Here is an 8,670-nt window from a genome sequence, read left to right on the forward strand (position 1 = left end):
CACTTGATGAGAAAGGGATGGATGCCAATGCGCTGCCCGCTTTTAAGCGCTAAAGGGATAAGGAAAGGATTGGCAACGGGATTAAAGGAAGCGACTACTGGGAGGGGTGAGGAAAATAAAAAATACTTATGTATACTTATGTATACGATATAACCGATAATCTTTTATTTCATCGGTATCTTAATAAATAAGTGTAATATTTTATAACACAAATTTTATGTGTTTTTTCTCGTTAATTACCCCACGATCGTGTATTATGAATGAGTTCATTTTTATTTTTTTTCTTATTAAGGCCTCTATAATAAGGTAATATATATCTTCCATATAGGCATTAATATACAGGCATAGTAGGTTACTTTATATTACAGGTAACTTCAAATTATTAAATTAATAAACAATGGAAAAGCAACAAATTGAGCGGGAAATTAAAAGTAGTAAGTTGATTGTTTTAAAGTACTTCCTGTGCTGTTATGGATAATCTTGGGTAATGTCAATAAAGTATTCGACACATGAAACTATTTAATGTAGTATGTGATTCGCTCTCAAATTTAGAAAACATGAACACGAAAATGACTATATCATATCTTAATATCCTTATACATGTCTGCAACAACTTGCTATGCGATAATAAAACGTTGAAACGTAAATAAACACAATAATACATCGTAATTAGCTGCAAGCAATGTGATGTGCAACAAATATCAATAGATCAAAGAATATCTACACAAAGGACTAAAGAATTTCAATTTGGAAGTTTCGTTTAACTTTTATGGATGCGTTAACACCGTGGCGTTTGCATTCTTCTGACCAAATTAGTAACCGAGCCGATGTCCTGGGGTATATTTAAAGAATCGGTAACTTTCAAGTCATTGACTGAGACAGGGCTGATCTGGGACTTGGAAGTCATTACGAAGCGCGTGCGTGACTCCCGCTGTCTAACTATTTGTAATTGAGCACTATTAATGTCTCAGCTCTTATTTTTGTGAGACCAGCACTGTGTCTTGCACGCAGTGTTATTGCTTTACCTGTGTCCTTTAAATTCTTATCAACTTCTTCTTTTGCTAAAAAGCTTTCGAAATTAACGTTAGCACAACTATATACGTTGTTAAAAATATTGAAACATGAGCCTAAGGTTTTAAAATGAATAATCCTAATCATAATAAAAGATAAATTATTATGATTAGTATTATTATAAACGCGGAATATTTATGAGCGGAAACAATCCCTCGACATCAAATAAAATAAACAGATCTATCCGTTTCAGTAAATTCAGTATAATTCCGGTTATAATATCTAAAACAAATACACCAGAACCAGAGTGCGAATGAACGAAAACAAATAATATGGCTTCTATAAGCGGGAGCCGGTCGACGCTAGCAGGAGATGGTTCGACATTACCCACCGCGACCGTTCCGTCTATTTCCTGCAGCTACGTTTTACACCAAACGAACCGAGTTGCCCGATCGATATGCGAGTGAAGTTCATCACAGCTAGTAGCTACACGTCCACACTGCCTCACTGCTTGTAATAACATATCGTTAGCTAGATAACAGATTTAATGAGCTTAAGCTAGAGGGCTTTACATGGAACAACACTGGCATAAAGCCGGTCAATTTTAATTGTGTGTACATAAAATATGCGTCACATTCATGATTATTACTAGATGTAAGGAGCATAAGAGTCCATTCCAAAAAATTTACTCTATGTACTACATTATGCAACTTTTTGTCTACCTTAATGATCAACAGTCTTATTTGTTTTTTACTAGTTGTGCCGCACGGTTTTACGCGCTGACGAGTTCGTGTCAACAGTAAGTATCTTTATAGCTCATGGGTCATTCTCGTTAGGTACTACTGCTAAGTACATCATCAAAATCCATTCAGTGCATTTGACGTGAAAGAGTAACAAACATACATCCATCGCCGCAATGTTTCACGTTTTGGTGTATATGCATTAGTAGAAAGGATGCCATGTCGTTACGAGAAAAGTAACAATCGGTCGAACCAAAACCAGAGTAACTTTAGCTGGTTTACGTGTAAATATTATAATAAATTTCTGCTACTAATTCCCATCCGAGTCATCCAAATGCTATATAGGATATTATACACGGTATATCGATAAAAAATATATACCCGCGTCCCAAGTTGTGAGTTAATTAAAAAATAACGTATAAGACATGCCGCCGACTCAGCATCACTTAAGACTGACACGACTTGCAGATGGCGCTGAGTTAGAGCCATCAATTCGTTGAATTTATTTTGAGCGTCTGCCCCATGTAACATGTTTTCAAATATTTGGTAAACGAATTTGAAATGACATGTTTTGTTTCTGTTCAACTCTTAATTTAAATTGTTTTTCCAGTCAAAATAATCCGGCCTATCAACATAATCTTCTGCAAAACCACGTCTTATTTAAGAATTTGTTGTGTTTTTTTCTGTCTGTTGTTCACACCTAAAGCACCGATTGATTGATAAACGTTTGATAAAATAAAAAAAGCTGCCACTAACATTTAATTGGACGCTGCAGGATATGTTAATCGCTAATCCATCAAAGCTACGGACAAATTAAAGAAAAATGTGCTCAGATTATATTATATTATCAAAGACGCCTGAAGAATAAAGCAAACATGACGATCCGCTTCAAACAGGTCGGCGGAAGAGACGTGTTGTTTTCGATGTTTCATTTCCCCTCGAGAATTCCCTCGCGCTTCACTCCCCCAGAATCACGTTTTTGAATTAAATAATTCATGATGTAACGATGTATGGCGTATGGTGTTAAAGAAAATCTCGTATTCTCTATAGATGTATGCAGAGGCATCATTTATCTGTTCATTGGTACAATTTTTTCACGATTGGAAACCTGCTGTGAGTGACCGATCACAGCTGAAAGCTTTTATCTCATAATGATATCAACCTGAAGATAAACCGTATTCATGCCTGTATGTTAATTTAATACCTGACCCTACTTCTTCCAATGTATTATAGGGAGTTAGAAATAGATTACGTATATATTGCATTAAGAACATAACAAAATTGCTAACAGATTGTTCTCGCTGATAGCTTTTCCCTAGACCCTTGTCAAAACCAAGATGATGCCCTTGATTTAAAAGAAATATAGACAAAATTGTTTGCGTAGTCTATTAAAAAACTTTCAGAATCAGACTTCTCTGAAATAACTGTTTTAATAATAACTTCTTGTTATTCTTAATACTGGGTAATGGAAAAAGTATTGTCTTTAAATAGCTACAGAAGACGGAAAACTTAATAGTTATCCACGAGACGCGAGTGTCCCCCGCGGCATTTACAGATATTTACATTATTCTTTAGCTCAGTTTCTTGTTGACTAATGTATTTGTCGATTTTTTCATTGAAATAATGTTTCAATTAAGTTTTGTGCAATATTTTATGGGGCTTTCACTGGCTTCATCACACTACTTTTCTCGTGTATATAGTAAAGAGTATAATCTACGTTAATTTCAATTTGATTTAGAATATTTCACTATTACATAAACTTATATTGCTATCCCCTGATAGTGTCTGATTAGAAACTAGGGATTTGAATGGAAATGCAGGTCCAGCGATTGCATCATACTCTTAAATATTCTAAAGTAAATTGCAAACTTATAACCAGTTGCATGTCAGTTACACAAACTAAATGTTTATGCCCTTACCAGCTGTAACCGTCTCGAGTAATCACCATCGATTGACGTAATAAAAAGTTATGCGGGCAACTAAAAAAAAAAACATTCAACATTCATTGGACAATTCAACTTTTGTTACCGAGAATTTGCAGACGATTCAATTTATTAAAATAGCAGCAAATTGCCCGCATTTCGCTTTGGATACAGAATTATGCAACACCTCTGGGTTATATAACTTATCCTACATAGAGATCAAACTTAATATCCACTTATCTAAGAAAGTCATATTATAATTTTTGCTTGTTAAAAACAGTCTAAATCGAAAAACCGTCCGAGCGCCGCTAAGGACTCGTAATTAAATATAACCATATATATAGAGAGTCCTCGCGCTCCCCTCGTGTTAAGCTCAGCAATAATTATAACTGAAGCACGCGACATAATGACATGTAATGATTAGCTTCGAACTCCAATCTTGTAAATCTGTTTTTAATTCCCGTCGCGTCGGCTTATCGAGAGAAACTCACTCATGCTGACTCAAAGCTGCGCCTTATTTGTGCAACTGTTTTGTAAACTGCGCGATGGATTCGCCGTTAATGCGAATTGTTTAGGTTTGATTAATATCACTTCTAAAGGATTCGGTATGACATCATGCTTTGCTTTGTTCTTGGCTTTAAAATAATACATTTTACACGTAGTGTGTGGTATGTATTTGATTTTGTACCTATGTTAAAAATACGATAAAGCGTACTCTCACCACTGATTTTTAATTTGAATTAATACAATTCGTTTAGTTACATGGGTACGGATCTTTAATATTTCTAAGGCTACTTGCCTTATAATGTAATACAATATGATATAAAGTCGTATACGGTGTTATTATTCACGTAAAATCTTATTAATCCTCTAGTGGAATAACTTAAACAAAGCAACATTCTATTTTGGCAAAAATAACTATATAATCGTCGAGTTAGAATAATTCAGTATGCGAATACATATAAAAAGTATTAATTTTCCTTACAAAACACTTTCATACAGAGCGTTACCAATACATATACATACCTATATATACAAATATTTTTGAACTACTATTAACTGAACTCTATACAGTAAAACATTATTACACTGGAATACTTCTAATATAACCCTTTTATGACACAACTTAAAGCCTTGTCTTTCTTACTGCGTCAAACAGTAATTACCATATTTCACAATCTATATTATTATATAGTACACGGCGTTCACCACGCGGCTGTCCAACGTCGCTAAGTGAAAGAAATAACGTGTAAGATGTAGCGATAACAAATGTACTGAATATTTCAGAATATTTACGCGCGAACGAATGAATAATAATATACCTCAGAAATATTTATAAGAAACAAACTCCACCTCCAATAACTCGAGCGTGTGACAGCTTTATGTGCTGATGAGAGAGATCGGTACATTAGTCTATTATTAAGCTTATTTGTCTGCATTCACCATTTATATCTGAAAAAATGCATTTAACACTGAAAACATGAAACACATTACAAAACCTGCTAAGTTTTGTATTAAAATATTCTCTATTCGTTAGAGCTGTGCAACATGGTATGAGAATGAGTGAGCTTGGACGACTGTAGGCCATACCTTAACGGCCAATTCAGCGACTGAAATTCGTATGTGATATCGTGCAACAGATAAAAGAAGTTCATTAAACCGACATAGACAAAGGCGCATTCACACCGATGGCGATCGCCTCTCCGCGGAGTGTTCACGTTCATTATAAATCCGAACTAATTGGCCATGTCCGCTCCAATTGTAGCCCTGCAAGTGTAGGAACAAATGAACGCAGCTTGTATTCTCAATAATCACCGCTAACGAGTGAGTCACACGCGCCGCTGAGCCGCTGTATCGCTGCGAGCGTCGATACCGCCGCGCCTCATTGCTGCGTCGAGCGCTCGGAAGCGCTGGATGGTGAGGACCAGCTTAACATATACTATAGGAATAGTCATTGCTGATAATATGATGTAAGAAAAAGTTTATACTGATCGTAGGCAACTAAATAGAGCTATGTTCAGCGTTACATTGTGTTAGATATGATCAGTAGCGGTTGTCTAGTCCAAATAAAACATTTTTGCTTATTTAGATATATTTAGCACGATACCTATTCATCAACGCAATATAATATACTTATTTACTTGTTGACTTCATGCTAACATATCGATATCATTTATGACGTATTCTAATATGCACACATTACACTAATTAAAACTGTGTGCTGAAAACCTGTGTTCGGAGAATTTGTCTCATATTCTAATTAAATTAATCAAATATCACATTTGTATTTACAGTTGACATATAGCTAAGCAACAGTCTCATCTATTACCGCATTTTTCTCTGCACAGGTGAGTCAAAGAGAACAATACGCCTGCTCTATGGCCGCAACACAGAATTTATGGGTTTCATAAACCCGATTTTACTCATGACCGTTGCTTGAAATTCAAACAAAATAGAAAAATGCAAATATTCTAATATATAAATTACTTAATAAATAACATGTTATTTTTTTTACTCTGTATGTACAATACAAATAACGACATACATAAATTACGTGTCACGTTGTTCGTCCGCGATGGACTCCTAAACTTCTCGACCGATTTTAATCAAATTTGCTCACCACGTGCAATTTAATCCAACGTAAAAGATAGGTTAGTTTATATTATTTGAATTACTATATATGAGTACCCGTATGGCTAGTTGTATTATAAAAAATATACGATACAGTTTGAACAGACTATATTAAATATTTAATACTTGCTAAAAAATATCACTCGCATGTACCATTTGCAATTTCTTCTCTTAAGCTTAGGTTTACGGCAATTCATTGAATTTTTTTATCCAGCCATTATGTGTTTGTTTATCTCACATCAAATTATAATGCTAGCCATCCCCGTAGTTTGACTGTTGGAAAACCGTGGACAAAAACTTATTAAAAAAAAAACCTGCGTGATTCTGTGCATTATTTTTTTTTTCAATTAATTTTCTACAATTTTCGTATTTATTTTTATACAAACCGGTGCTGGGTTTACCCATAAAGGCATAAGGCAGACTTTCCATCTATATTTTTATTATGGATTAATAGATGTTTAGCGATATTGGCATCCAAACATGCTTGTATTGCTATACAACCTTCCGCTTACATCCACGTTTCGTTGCAGTTATAGCGGCCATATCAAAAATTAAAATAAATAATATAAAAACGGTGAAGAAGTGTGATTCAAGAAATAGTTGATTGCTGATTCACGGGAGCATCGCCGGACCCTCATTATAATTTAACGGCCCGTGTTATGGCCTGTTCCTGACCTTTTGTCCTGATTTGGCGAAAAATCTTTACGTGATAGTGTGTTTTATAATACACATAACTATTTTTGCTTACTTTTCATCGCTTCGCTTTAATATTGCTATGATAATGACCGTATTATTTTGATAGCTTGCAAAACTAATTGGGCACAACTATTTTGCAGATTGATCATTAAATTTAATGATAATTGTATCGTTCCATATCAGGTTGTGTACGAATAATAAATGTTTGATCCTAAACAATATTTCACTCACATGAGTTAAGGATGCCTGTGTAAGGATTAAATTTGAAATAACAAATATGATTTCTCATTTATTCAGCTTTCATGTCGTTATTTTAATGATGTTCTCAACATCATTAAAGCCATGCAAAAGTATTTATATATCGAGTATCCGTCAGTTGAATTCGTTAATAACATCGTTGTGCTCTCTGTAACTCTTGAATAATCCTTTTAGTACAGTTATCCAATAGCACTTCGTTTATCTTTTGACATTGCAGGAAAATAAAGTGAAAACTTTTTTATTTAACTTATGAAATATGAATCCAATAAATAAACCTCCCTCTCAAAGAAGCTGTTAGGTACCTTCAATTGAAAATGCTCACTGGCTGCGAAACACTTCTAGCCGTAAAGTGGATACAAGTTATATCTATCAGATAGGAGTAAGAAGCATTTTCTACTTCCGTTGCCGTTCTACAATTCGGCCGTGCGGTGGGCTCCTTAGCCGACCTGCTCTTGACCTAGAAACTACCCAAACTTCGGGGCCGGTCGTCTAACATTAAATATTCCTTTAAGTGCTCTCTGTTTGGAGATATGTTCAGCGGAAATTATTGCGAGACCTTAATAAAATACATTCAATCATGGAAAGTCGTTATCTATGATATTTTGTTAATTTTCATTGTCACAAAATTTTGTAAATATTTACATAATTTGAGTACACTGGTGAGTAATGGCTACACGTATTTATACACTGACTCACACTCATTCATATTCCTTCTTAGTTATTTTTCATTATCAAAGAAACGGGTATATGAAAGGGTAGCAAATTGATCTGGTAAAAGACCAACCGCTATGTACCTCTCAGGATGTTACAAAACCACAACCTTCCTGTCACAACTGCTTTTCGTTTGTCATATATTTTTAGAAATTGCGCAGGCCAATCTCACGACTTATCTTAGCCACAAGAAATGAAAGCTTCCTTGAGATTTATCCTTTTTATAATGACATTTACAGACAGAGATAACACGATCGTAACGGACTAGACCAGCAGACCCTGGCCGACACGCGGCTCCGCCACGGTCGAGGCGCTGACCATCAATAAAGGCACAATAGCACCAATTTGTCGAGTGTCGTCGCCGGCTGATGTCCCGCAAATTAATTCCTTCGCCGCTCTTCGGTCAGCGAAACCGTTTGTGCTCCGCCGAGCACAAATTATCTTCTTTCATTGGACGCCCATTATCCTACGTTTATTCAGAGCTGTTGTACCAATGATGTATTGTTATAAAACGGCGTAGACGTACACTCTAATCACCATAGTGCTTTATGTAATTTAAAAACTTCAAGAAACGAGAATTAATTTGTATCTCTTTAACTTTATATAGATGTAATTCGAAATGATATAACATCTGATTAGTAAAATCAATCGTCAGAAAATACATACAAATTAGTACTTAATGTCGTGACTCAATAAAAAAA

This window comes from Zerene cesonia, chromosome 17, assembly GCF_012273895.1.
Source record: "Zerene cesonia ecotype Mississippi chromosome 17, Zerene_cesonia_1.1, whole genome shotgun sequence".
Lineage (NCBI taxonomy): Eukaryota > Metazoa > Arthropoda > Insecta > Lepidoptera > Pieridae > Zerene > Zerene cesonia.